At 40.8% G+C, this 14,415-nt stretch overlaps 1 pseudogene; it reads right to left on the bottom strand.

The window, feature by feature from the left end:
- Nucleotides 1–8,492: 8,492 nt before the first annotated feature.
- On the bottom strand, nt 8,493–9,204 carry LOC109574773 (large ribosomal subunit protein uL22-like; annotated as a pseudogene).
- Nucleotides 9,205–14,415: the final 5,211 nt, after the last annotated feature.

Here is a 14,415-nt window from a genome sequence, read left to right as displayed (position 1 = left end):
AGACTGCCTTGGATGCCATCAGTGGATTCAACGTGGCCATGGAAAGCATCTGTAAACTTGAAGATCTATCAGTATAAATTTCACAAACTGAAGCACAAATAGGAAAAAGAACAAAAAATCCAAGAACTGTGGGATAACTCCAAAAGGTATCACAGATGCATAACTGGAAACAGAAAAGAGCAGAAGAAATATCTGAAGTAATAATAACCAAAAATTACCAAAACTATGACAGACACAGTACCACAAATCTAGGAAGCTCAGACAACTTCAAGCAGAATAACTATCAACACATGTACACACACATACGCACACACACATACACACACACGTACACACACACACACACCTAGGCTATCATATTCAAATGACAAAAGACAAAAAGCTAAAGACAAAGAGGAAATTTGAAAGAAGCCAGAGAAGAGAAAAAAACCCACCTTCTCGCTACATGAACAAGGACAGGAATTACAGTAGACTTCTCATAAACTATCTTAATGAGAGAGTGGAGTGAAATCTTTAAAAAACTGAGAAAAATAAAACCACCAGTGTAGACTTATATATTCAGCAAAGTTATTATCTTTCAAAAGTGAAATAAAAATAAAGATTTTCTCAGAAGAAAACAAAAGCTGAGGAAATTCAAATAACAACAGACTTCCCTAAAAGAAATGTTAAAAGTACTTCTTCAGGGAGAAGAAAAATTTTATAGGTCAAAAAGTTGGATCTAGACAAGAAAAAGAAGATCAGAAGAAGAATAAGTGAAAGTAAAATTTATTTCAAGGTTTATTTTACTTGATATTAACATAGTTGCTTAAGCATTGTTCCTTTTCCTGTTTCCATCGCATATCTTTTTCTATCCATTTACTTTGCCAACTTACCTAGAATTTATATTTAAATGTTTGAGTTTCCAGAAGAACTTGGTTTTTTTTAATTCACTCTGCCTTTTAATTGGAATGTTGAGCCCATTAACATTTTCACATTCTGGAGATGAGGGAGTTGATTTATTCGATATTAAAATGTCACTAAAGAAACTCTAATAAAGGAGTTATCAGTTTTTTTACTTTTAAAAAACTTTTTGTTTTTAGGAGAGTTTTATATATACATAAAAACTGTAAAGACAGTACAGCAAGTTCTCATATACTCCACAACCAGTTCTCCCTATTATCAGCATCTTAAAAATGCTACTGTGCTGTGCTTAGTCGCTCAGTCATGTCCAACTCTTTGTGATACCACGGACTGTAGCCCACCAGGCTCCTCTGTCCATGGGGATTCCCCAGGCAAGAATACTGGAGTGGGTTGCCCTGCCATCCTGACCCAGGAATTGAACCCAGGTCTCCCACATTGTAGGCAGATTCTTTATCATCTGAGCCACCAGGGAAGCCCTAAAACTGCTACAGCTGTAGTAATTACTGAACCATATTGATATATTATTATTAGCTAAAGACCATACTATTCAGATTTCCTTGGTTTTTACCTACATCTCTTTTTTCTGTTCCAGAATGATATATTATGTTTAGTTATCAGGTCTCCCAAGACTCCTCGCAGCTGTAACACTTTCTGAAACTTTTAGCTTTGGTTATCTTGACAGTTTTGAGGAGTACCGGTAAGTAGTGTCAGTCACTAGTCATGTCCGACTCTTTGCAACCCCACAGACTGTAGCCTGCCAGGGTCCTCTGTCCATGGGATTCTCCAGGCAAGAATACTGGAAAGGGTTGCCATTCCCTTCTCCAGAGGATCTTCCCAACCCAGGGATCGAACCCGGGTCTCCTGTGTTGCAGGTAGATTCTTTATCATCGGAGCTACAGGGAAGTCCTTGAGTACTGGTAAGGTATTCTGAAAAATGTTTTATCAGTGGAAATTGTCTGATGTTTCTCAAACGGGTTTGAGGGAGTAAAACCATAGTTGAAGTGCCATTCTCATCACATCATATTGATGGTACATACTACCAACATGACTTTCACTATTGATGTTAACCTTGATCACTCACCTGAGATAGTGTTTGTCAAGATTCTCCACTAAAGATATTCTTTTCCTCCTTTGTATATTGTACTTTTAGAAGGAAGGCATTATATGCAGCCCAAACCTAAAGATGAAGGCATTATCCTCCACCTCCTTGATAGTGGAGTACCTACATAAATTATGTGGAATTTTTCTGCAGAGATTTGTCTCTTTTCCCAGTTATCTACTTATTTAATTATTTGTTTATATCAGTATGGACTCATGGGTTTTTTTTTTATACTTGGTGTTATAATGCATTATTACTTTATTGTGCTGCCCAGATTATTCTAGTTTTGGCCACTGAGCTCTTTCAGTTTGTTCTTATGTCCCTTTGACATACCCTTATCATTGTAGGCTTTTTAATACTTTGAGAGCTTCCTCACTTTCTAGCACTGTAAGATACTCCATGCTTATCTTATGTATTTCTTGCTCCAGTCATAGAGTCAGCCATTTCTGCAAGGCACCCTGGTTGCTTTTACTGGAAAATTATATACCAACCCCTGGGTGATAGTTGTGCTCATTGCTACTGAGAGGCCTTTGCTTCTAGGACCCCTCAACCAACAGAGCAAAGAAATTTTCATTCATAGTAACCTGTACATATATACACTTATCTATAAATATTTCTATATGCAACCATCTGTGTATACATATTAAGGTAAATATGAATTCACACCAATGTCTCCACTTCTAGGTTACTACCCATGAATCATTCCAGCCTCTTCCCCTTTGCTTATCTGTAACCTCCAACAGTAACACACCTTGCTCATTGCTAAATTCTAATATACGCATATAGTAGTTTCAGAATAATGAAGCTGTACAGATCTTTGGCAGTGCCTTGAAACTGAATTCATAGCTTTTCATACCTTTGTAAAGTCAAAAAACCATAAGTCTTGGATTCATATCTGTAGTTGTTAAAACAGATAAAAAGATGGTGGAGAAGAAGGACATGAGCTCATCACTTCTGTGAGAACTCCAAAATTACAACTTGCTGCTAAACAACTCTCAACAGAAGAATGTTGGATCCCACCAAAAAACGATACCACACGTCCAAGGGCAAAAGAGAAGCCCCAGCAAGATGGTAGGAGTGGTGAAATCATGTTTAGAATTAAACCCCATACCCGCCAGAGATGCTCAAGGGGCTCAGACAAACTTTGTGCACACCAGGATCCAGACACCCCACAGAGACTGAGCCAGAACTGTGTCTCAGTGTCTCCTGCAGAGGTATGGGTCAGCAGTGGCCTGCCACAGGGGCAAGGGCTCTGGATGCAGCAGTCCTGGGTATGGCATAAGCCCTCTTGGAGGAGGTCGCCATTAACCCCACCATAGAGCCGCTAGAACTTACACAGGACTGGGGAAACAGACTCTGGGAGGGCACAAACAAACCCTTGTGTGCACCAGGACCCAGGAGAAAGGAGCAGTTACCCCACAAGAGACTGACCCAGACTTGAGTATCCACTGAGTATCCATGAGTGTCCAGGAGTCTCCAGTGGAAGCATGGGTCAGCAGTGGCCTGCTGCAGGGTCAGGAGCACTGAGTTCAGCAGTACATGCATGGGACCTTCATTTCCTCCACTATAGTTTGGCCTTAGGTCAAACAACAGGGAGGGAACACAGCCCCGCCCATCAACAGAAATTGTATTAAAGATTTACTGAGCATTAAAGATTTACCTGCCCAACAGAACAAGACCCAGTTTCCCCCTCAGCAAGTCTCTCCCATCAGGAAGCTTCCATAAGACTCTTATCCTTATCCATCAGAGGACAGACAGAATGAAAACCACAATCACAGAAAACTAACCAATCTGATCACATGGACCACAGCCTTGTCTAACAATGAAACTATGAGCCATGCCATGTAGGTCCACCCAAGACAAACAGGTCATGGTGGAGAGTTCTGACAAAACGTAGTCTACTGGAGAAGGGAATGGTAAGCCACTTCAGTATTCTTGCCTTGAGAACCCCATGAACAGTATGAAAAGACAAAAAGATAGGACATGAAAGATGAACTTCTCAGGTGAGTAGGTGCCCAATATGCTACTGGAGATGAGTGGAGATAATTCCAGAAAGAATGAAGAGACAGAGCCAAAGCAAAAACAACACCCAGTTGTGGATGTGACTGGTGATGGAAGTAAAGTTCAACGCTGTAAAGAACAATACTGCATAGGAACCTGGAATGTTAGGTCCGTGAATCAAGGTAAATTGGAAGTCATCAAACAGGAGATGGCAAGAGTGAACAGCGGCATTTTAGGCATCAGCAAACTAAAATGGACTGGAATGGGTGAATTTAACTCAGATGTCCATTATATCTACTACTGTGGGCAAAAATCCCTTAGAAGAAAGGGAGTAGCCATCATAGTCAACAAGAGAGTCCAAAATGCAGTACTTGAATGCAATCTCAAAAACAACAGAATGATCTCTGTTCATTTCCAAGTCAAACCATTCAATATCACAATAATCCAGTCTGTGCCCCAACAAGTAATGCTGAAGAAGCTGAAGCTGAATGGCTCTATGAAGACCGACCTTCTAGAACTAACACCCAAAAAAGATGTTCTTTTCATTATAGGGGACTGGAATGCAAAAGTAGGAAGTCAAGAAACACCTGGAGTAACAGGCAAATTTGGCCTTGGGATACTAAATGACGCAGGTCAAAAGCTAACAGAGTTTTGCTAAGAGAACTCACTGGTCATAGCAAACACCCTCTTCCAACAAGATAAGAGAAGACACTACACACGGACATCACCAGATGGTCAATACTGAAATCAGATTGATAACATTCTTTGCAGCCAAAGATGAAGAAACTCTAAAACAGTCAGCAAAAACAAGACCAGGAGCTGACTGTGGCTCAGATCATGAACTCTTATTGCCAACCTCAAACTTAAATTGAAGAAAGTAGGGAAAACCACTAGACCATTCAGGTATGACCTAAATCAAATCTCTTACAATTTTATAGAGGAAGTGACAAACAGATTCAAGGGATTAGATCTGATAGACAGAGTGCCTGAAGAACTATGGACAGAGGTTCATGACACTGTACAGGAGGCAGTGATCAAGACCATCCCCAAGAAAAAGAAAGGCAAAATGGTTGTCTGAGGAGGCTTTACAAATAGCTGAGAAAAGAAGAGAAGCGAAAGGCAAAGGAAAAAAGGAAAGATATACCCATTTAAATGCAGAGTTCCAAAGAATAGCAAGGAGAGATAAGAAAGCCTTTTTCAGTGACCAATGCAAAGAAATAGAGGAAAACAATAGAATGGGAAAGACTATAGATCTCTTCAAGAAAATTAAAGATACCAAGGGAATATTTCATGCAAAGATGAGCACAATAAAGGACAGAAATAGTATGGACCTAACAGAAGCAGAAGATACTAAGAGGAGGTGACAAGAATACACAGAACTAAACAAAAAAGCTCTTCATGACCCAGATAACCACAATGATGTGATCACTCATCTAGAGCCAGATATTCTGGAATGTGAAGTCAAGTGGGCCTTAGGAAGAATCACTATGAACAAAGCTAGTGGAAGTGATGGAATTCCAGTTGAGCTATTTCAAATCCTGAAAGATGATGCTGTGAAAGTGCTGCACTCAATATGCCAGCAAATTTGGAAAACTCAGCAGTGGCCACAGGACTGGAAAAGGTCAGTTTTCATTCCAATCCCAAAGAAAGGCAATGTCAAAGAATGTTCAAACTACCACACAGTTGCAATCATCTCACACGCTAGTAAAGTAATGCTCAAAATTCTTCAAGCCAGGCTTCATCAGTACGTGAACCATGAACTTCCAGATGTTCAAGCTGGTTTTAGAAAAGGCAGAGGAACCAGAGATCAAATTGCCAACATCTGCTGGATCATTGAAAAAGCAAGAGAGTTCCAGAAAAACATCTATTTCTGCTTTATTGACTATGCCAAAGCCTTTGACTGTGTGGATCACAACAAACTGTGGAAAATTCTTAAACAGATGGGAATATCAGACCACCTGACCTGCCTCCTGAGAAACCTGTATGCAGATCAAGAAGCAACAGTTAGAACTGGACATAGAACAACAGACTGGTTTCAAATCAGGAAAGGAGCATGTCAAGGCTATATATGGTCACCCTGCTTATTTAACTTATATGCAGACTACATCATGCAAAATGCCAGGATGGATGAAGCATAAGCTGGAATCAAGATTGCCAGGAGAAAGATCAATAACCTCAGATGTGCAGATGGCACCACGCTTATGACAGAAAGTGAAGAAGAGCTAAAGAGCCTCTTGATGAAAGTGAAAGAGGAGAGTGAAAACTTGGCTTAAAACTCAATATTCAGAAAACTAACATCATGGCATCTGGTCCCATCACTTCATGGCAAATAGATGGGGAAACAACGGAAACAGTGAGAGACTTTATTTTGGGGGAGGGCTCCAAAATCACTGCAGATGGTGATTGCTGCTGCTGCTAAGTTGCTTCAGTCGTGTCTGACTCTGTGCGACCCCATAGACGGCAGCCCACCAGGCTCCCTCATCCCTGGGACTCTCCAGGCAAGAACACTGGAGTGGGTTGCCATTTCCTTCTCCAATGCATGAAAGTGAAAAGTGGAAGTGAAGTTGCTCAGTCGTGTCCGACTCTTAGCGACCCCATGGGCTGCAGCCTACCAGGCTCCTCCATCCATAGGATTTTCCAGGCAAGAGTACTGGAGTGGGGTGCCATTGCCTTCTCCGAGATGGTGATTACAGATGGTGATTGCAGCCATGAAATTAAAAGACACTTGCTCCTTGGAAGAAAAGCTATGACCAACCTAGACAGCATATTAAAAAGCAGAGACATTACTTTGACGACAAAGGTCCATGTAGTCAAAGCTGTAGTTTTTCCAGTAGACATGTATGGATGTGAGAGTTGGACTATAAAGAAAGCTGAGCACCAAAGAATTGATGCTTTTGAACTGTGGTGTTGGAGAAGACTCTTATGAGTCCCTTGGACTATAAGGAGATCAAAGCTGTCAATCCTAAAGGAAATCAGTCCTGAATATTCATTGGAAGGACTGATGCTGAAGCTGAAACTCCAATACTTTGGCCACCTGATGCAAACAGCTGAGTCATCTGAAAAGACCCTGATGCTGGGAAAGATTGAGGGGAGGAGAAGAAGGGGATGACAGAGGATGAGATGGTTGGTTGGCATCACTGACTCAATGGACATGAGTTTGAGTAAGCTCCAGGAGTTGGGGCTGCACAGGGAAGTTGGCATGCTGCAGTCATGGGGTCGCAAAAAGTCAGACACAACTGAGCAACAGAACTAACTAATCCTTGTGAGAAATTATTTTATCAACTAGAGTAAGCAGCCTAGTATAATTCTTTTGGCCAACTACACTCATTTCCAAAATTAGTAAAGTAACCGCTTCACCACCTCCTCCCCCCACTTTGGTGAGACTGTTTAATATATTTGCAAAGCAATTAGATTGGTTTGTTACATTCTGTATTACAGCTGGGATCTTCCAAAGTCCTAAATGATTTTTTTATTGTGTATACTGTTTCACTCTTTGTGCTATAACGTTCCACAGATTGGACAAGCTCGCAGTGTCATGTATTCATCACTACAGTATTATAGAAAACAGTTTCACCACCTAAAAAAGTCCTTTATATTAATACTTTACCTACACAACCCCAAAGCTAAACTCCTGGCAACCACTGATCTGTTTATTATCTCCATGCTGCTGCTGCTGCTAAGTCACTTCAGTCGTGTCCGACTCTGTGAGACCCCATAGATGGCAGCCCACCAGGCTCCCCCATCCCTGGGATTCTCCAGGCAAGAACACTGAAGTGGGTTGCCATTTTCTTCTCCAATGCATGAAAGTGAAAAGTGAAAGTGAAGTCACTCAGTGGTGTCCAATTCCCAGCGACCTGCCCATGGGATTTTCCAGGCGAGTACTGGAGTGGGTTGCCATTGCCGTCTCCATAGTTTTACCTTTTTCAAGATGGCATGCCATTGGAACCATACAGTGTGAAGCCTTTTCACACTCCCTTCTTTCACTTAGCCATACGCATCTAAGTTGCATTTATGTCTTTTCATAGTTTGACAGCATATTCCTCTTTATCACTGCATAGGTATGTTGTACCACAGCTTGTTCATCTATACACCTACTGACCCTGGAGAAGGGAAGGGCAACCTACTCCAGTATTCTCGCCTGGAGAACTCCATGGACAGAGGGGCCTGGTGGGCTACAGTCAAGGACATCTTGGTGGCTCAGCTTTGAGAAATTATGAATAAAGATGTGCAGGTTTTTGTGTGGGCATAAGTTTTCAACTCATTTGTAAGTATTTCAAAGTGCAATAACTGGATCATATGCCAAGACTATGTTTAGCTTTATAAAAAGCTGTCAAACTGTCTTCCATAAAGGTTGTACCATTTTTCACTCTCATCAACAAGGAGCAAGAGTTTCTGCCGTTCCACACATCCTTGCCAGTATTTGGTGTTGTCAGTGTTTTGGATTCTCACTATTTTAATAGATAACTAGTAATGTGGTGGTATCTCTGTTTAATTTGCAAAAATTTAGTGACATATGATGTTGAGCGTTTTTTTCATATGCTTATCTGTATATTGACTCTGGTGAGAGATCTTTCAAATCTTAGGCTCTTTTTTTTTTTTTTTAACTTTTATTTGCATTTATTTTTTGCAGCATTTATTCCCGGGCCGTAAGTTTTTGTTTCTTCAGTTTCTTCCGGGATGTCTTTTTCTTCTGTGCACCCTCCTCCTCTGGTTTAGGAACAATCCGTTCTTTTTCAGTAAGGATCATCTCAATGTGGCAAGGAGAGCTCATGTAGGGGTTGATCCAACCGTGAACTCTGTAAGTCCTGCGCCGCATCCTGGGGGCTTTGTTCACCTGGATGTGCTCAATGACCAGAGAATCTACATGTAAGCCCTTAAGCTCAGCATGACTCTCTGCATTTTTGAGCACATGTAGTAACAATTCAGCACTCTTATTGGGTCACCGACCCTGCGTCCAGCCCCACTGTTTGGCCTGTGCACACCTCCCAACTCCACCGTTGTAATGACCGAATGGCACACACTGCTTCTTTAAAGTGACATCCTTCAAATACTTGGTGGCTTTTCGGATATGCATACCCTTTATGGCCTGGGCAGTTTCACGAGTGTTCTTAAAGTGAACACAAAGATTTGAACCTCTTGATTTGCATGATTTTGTGGGGTTTTCTGAGTCGAGTGAATAGCGCACCATTTTTAGGGGTCACCTCAGGCCGGTTACCAGAAAAGCTTAGGCCCATTTTTAAATTGAGCTGTTTTTGTTTTCTTATTGTTGCATTTTAAATGTTCTTCTTGTATTTTGGATGGGCTTCCCTGGTGGTTCAGTGGTAAAGAATCCACCTGTAATGCAGGAGACACAGGAAGCACAGGTTCAGTTCCTGGCTTGGGAAGATCCCATGGAAAAGGAAATGGCAACCCATTCCAGTATTCTTGCTGGGAAATTCCACGGACAGAGGAGCCTGGTGGGCTACAGTCAATGGGGTCTCAAAGAGTCAAACACAACTGAACATACATGCATATATATTAGATACAAGTCTTTTATCAGAGATGTGTTTTTAAAATATTTTCTCACAGTCTTGTCTTTTCACTCTCTTTACAATCTCTTTGATACAGAAGCCTTTTGTTTTAGTGTAGTCCAACTATTTTTTTCTCTCATGTACCATGCTTTTGGTTACACATGTGAAAAAATAGCATTAAATCCAAGGTCACCTAGATTTTTTCCTATATTATCCTCCAGAAGTTTTGCAGTTTAACATTTTAATTTAGACCTGTAACCCATTTTGCGTTGATTTTTGTGAAAGATGAAATGACTATGCCTAGAGTTTTTTTTTGCATGTGTATGTCCAGTTGTTCCAGCACCATTTGTTGAAAAAACTGTATTTTATCCTTCAAATTGCCTTTGATCCTTTATCAAAGATCAGGGGACTATATTCCTTGGCTCTCTATTCTGTTCCATTGATCTATTTGTCTATTCTTTTTGGTAATACCACACTGTCTTAATTATTATAGCTTTATCATGTTTTTCAGTCAGGCACCCCACTCCAGTACTCTTGCCTGGAAAATCCCATGGATGGAGCAGCCTGATGGGCTACAGCCGATGGGGTCACAAAGAGTCGGACACGACTGAGCGACTTCACTTTCACTTTTCACTTTCATGCATTGGAGAAGGAAATGGCAACCTACTCCAGTGTTCTCGCCTGGAGAATCCCAGGGACAGGGAAGCCTGGTGGGCTGCTGTCTATGCGGACGCACAGAGTCAGACATGACTGGAGCGACTTAGCAGCAGCAGCAGCAGCAGCAGTGTCAGTCTTGAAACTTTGTTCTTCCTCAATATTGTACTGGTTATTCTTAGTCTCTTGCCTGTCCACAAAAACCTTATAATCAGTTTTTCAATATCCACAAAATAACTTGCTGAGATCTTGATTGAGAATGTGTTGAATCTATAAATCAAGTTTAGAAGAACTAACAATACTGAGGAGAAGGCAATGGCACCCCACTCCAGTACTCTTGCCTGGAAAATCCCATGGACAGAGGAGCCTGGTAGGCTGCAGTCCATGGGGTTGCTAAGAGTCGGACACGACTGAGTGACTTCCCTTTCACTTTTCACTTTCATTCATTGGAGAAGGAAATGGCAACCCACTCCAGTGTTCTTGCCTGGAGAATCCCAGGGATGGGGGAGCCTGGTGGGCTGCTGTCTATGGGGTCGCACAGAGTTGGACACGACTGAATCGACTTAGCAGCAGCAGCAACAATACTGAGTCTTCCTATCAATGGATGTAGAATATCTCTACATTTATTGAGATCTTCTTTGATTTCTTTTATCAGAGTTTTATAGCTTTCCTCCAATAGGTCTTGTATATATATAGATTTATACCTAAGCATTAAATTTTTGTTATACTATAAATGGTGTTATGGTTTTATTTTCAAATTTCAACTGTCCATTGTTGATATATAGGAAAGCAATTGATTCTTGTATATTAACCTTGTATTCTATGATCTTGTTTTAATCACTTGCTAGTTCCAAGAGTATTTGTAACCAGTTCTTTGGAATTTTCTGCACAGACTATCCTATCATCTGTGAAGAAAGATAGTTTTACTTCTGCCCTCCCAATATGTAAATTCGTTATTCATTTGTTTGTCTGTTAATTATTTATTTGTCTTACTATATTAGCCAGGACTTCCAATACAACACTGAGTAGGAGTGAGAGGGGAGATATCCCTGCTTTGTTCCCAATTTTAAGAAAAAAGTATATAGTTTATCATCATTAACTATTAGCTGTAGGTTTTTGTAGATGTTCTTTATCAAGTTGAGGAAATATCCCTCTATTTCTAGTCTGCTAAGAGTTTTTATCATGAATGGCTATTGGATTTTTAGCCAAATGATTTTTCTGCATCTACTGATATGACCATATAATTTTTCTTCTGTAGGCTGCTGAAGTGATTAATTTATGGATTGATTGTGAAATGCTGAACCAGCCTTGCATACCAATAATAAATCTCACTTGGTCACGGTGATATAGAGGGAAGCTGCTCTATAACACAAGGAGTTCGGCCCAGTGCTCTGTGATGACCTAGAGGGGTGGGACAGTGGGGAGGGAGAGGCTCAAGATGCAGGGAATATATGTATTGTTGTTGTTTAGTCACTAAGTTGTGTCCAACTCTTTTATGACCCCAGGGACTACAGCCTGTCACATTCCTCTATCCACAGGATTTCCCAGGCAAGAATACTGGAGTGGGTTGCCATTTCCTTCTCCAGGGGCTCTTCCCAACCCAGAGGTCAAACCTGAGTCTCCTGCATTGGCAAGTGGATTCTTTACCAATGAGCCAGCCAGGAAGCCTGGAGATATATATATATATATTTATAGCTGCTTCACAGTATACTTCACTCACACTTCAAACTATGGTTTCTGTATGGCAGAAACCAACACAACTTTGTAAAGCAATTATTTTCCAGTTAAAAATAAATTTAAAAAAAATAATAAAATTCTTGAATTGATCTGCTAATATAGTATTGAGGGTTTTCCATCTCTATTCAAAAGAGACATTGGTCTGTAGCTTTATCTTCTTTATCTTTCTATTTTTTAGATATTTATTTATTTGACTGTTCCAGGTCTTAATTGCAGCATGCAGGATCTTTTAGTTGTGGCTTGCAAGCTCTTGGTTGTGGCATGTGGAATCTAGTTCCCCAACCAGGAATCAAACCTGGGATCCCTGCATTGGGAGTATGAAGTCTTAGCCACTGAACCACCAGGGAAGTCCCTGTAGCTTTCTTTTTTTATAATGTCTTTGCTTGGTTTGGGTATTAGGTAATGACAGCCTCATAGAAGGTGTTAGAAAATGCTCTCTGTGCTCCAGGTTTTCTGAAAGACTAATATTATTTATTCCCTAGATAACTGATAGACTTCAACGACATCACCTGGTCTGGTGCTTTCTCTTTTGTAAGATTATTAATTGTCAATTCAATTTCTTTATGAGAAATCAGCTTATTCAGATTAGCTATTTTTCCTGTGTAAAATTTGATAGATTGTGTCTGTTAAGAAATTAGTCAATTGCACTACGTTTAAATCTGTCAGTTTAGAGTCTTTGAACTTTTTTATCTATTCCTCCCCTGTCTGCCATGGCAGTTTTAACGTGGGCCATAACTTTCCATATGTTCCAAGACCAATCCAGCACTTGACTACAATTATCTCTGACGTATCTAAGATATCTGGATGTCTAACATATTAGAATTTATATGTTAAATTCTACATCATGGGACCACAGCCTCATGTTGAAAAATCGCCCTTCACACCCCTCCATATATTACTCCTTCATCCTTGATCCAATATCCCCAGGATCTGTTCCAAGGAACACTCTGCTAATTCCTGTCAGAAATCAATGGTTGGGTCCTGACACCCTTTTAACATATAATCACTGCTTTCATTATGTTTCCTAGCACATGACTATCTGGTTCATGATTAAATTTAATACTGGCAGTCATGAAGCAAATTGAGGGCAGAACCTGAGGAAAACCAACATAATATTGCTACTTTTCTCATAGTCTTCAAGAAAAGGAGACTGTATTTTTCTACAGTGGAGAGTTGGTGTCATTTTTGTAAACCTGGAGAGTGCAAGGGAATCAGAGAGCACAAGGGAATCAGGTTGTTTGAGTTCATCAACTTCGTATCAAGTCTTAGAGTCTCACTCCTTCTCTACAAGGGATCTATCTTTAGCACAGAACACTGGGCTAGGCTGAGAATTCAGCCTTTTCCAAAGTTCTGTCACGCTTAAAAAAATTAGGTCCTGTGCCTGATCATCTCTCTCCCTCCTTCACTAACAAGAAATGAGGTCACTTTGACAGTTAAGATGCCCTCTAACTCTCACACTTTGCTTTAAATTTGTGATTGATTGTCCTCAGCCTGGGGCTTCCCTGATGGTGCTAACAGTAAAGAACGCAACTGCCAATGCAGGAGATGTAAGAGATGTAGGTTCAGTCCCTGGGTCTGGAAGATCCCCTGGTGAAGGGCATGACAACCCACTCCAGTATTCTTGCCTAAAGGATCCTGTGAACAGAGGAGCTTGGTGAGCTACAGTCCATAGGCTTGCAAAGCATTGGACATGACTGAAGCAACTTAGCGTGCACGGCAAGTCCTGAACCTATGACTTTCTATTTTCAGTGGAAATAAACAATAGCCACCCAATTTACAGTCCTCTGCTACCTTCAAAATGTCAGAAATAATGCACAAAGTAATACATATTCTTTCACTATATCAATGCCAGTTCACCACAGATGAAAGCCTTAGCAGGTGCACTTCTATTACATATGGTAACAGACTATCAGAAATGATGATGACATGGTCTGTTACACTGCTACAAAGTGATACAACCTGGGATCACGTTCTTGGAGTCTGCTGCCTACAAGCACTTCTAGGAACAATGGTGTTAGGTTGGGTTCCCTAGAAGCAAAACCTGAGAGAGGTTTTTTAGTGTACATGATTTATTGAGAGCATGCACTTCAGAAAAAAATCTATATAGGAAGAGAATGAAGCAGAATTGTAAAGGAGAAAGAGTTAAACAAAGACGCAGTCTTGGGTAAAGCTAGCCACAGATTAATCCTTAGGACTCAGAAGCTTAAACCACACAATAGGTTGACCTTTCTTGAGCCAAGGAGGCCAGTCTTTTGCTCCCTCGCGTTACTCATCCACTAGCTGAATGACTAATAGTCACATGCCTGGAGGATATGGAATTGCCCAGGGAAGACAGCCCCCTTAGAAAAGGACCAATTCTCTGGAGTAGGTGGGCAACACGAACTGTTGACAGTTGTCACTCACAGCATCTGGGGGCATGGGTGGCCTGGCTTGGTAAGTGGAAATCTGGGCAAATCACCACTGTTCTACCATAAGGATTGAAAAAAGGGCCTTTTCAATATATTTGAATATATT

This window comes from Bos indicus, chromosome 20, assembly GCF_029378745.1.
Source record: "Bos indicus isolate NIAB-ARS_2022 breed Sahiwal x Tharparkar chromosome 20, NIAB-ARS_B.indTharparkar_mat_pri_1.0, whole genome shotgun sequence".
In the NCBI taxonomy this organism is placed as follows: Eukaryota; Metazoa; Chordata; class Mammalia; order Artiodactyla; family Bovidae; genus Bos; species Bos indicus.
This window is presented reverse-complemented; position numbering and strand designations above follow the sequence as displayed.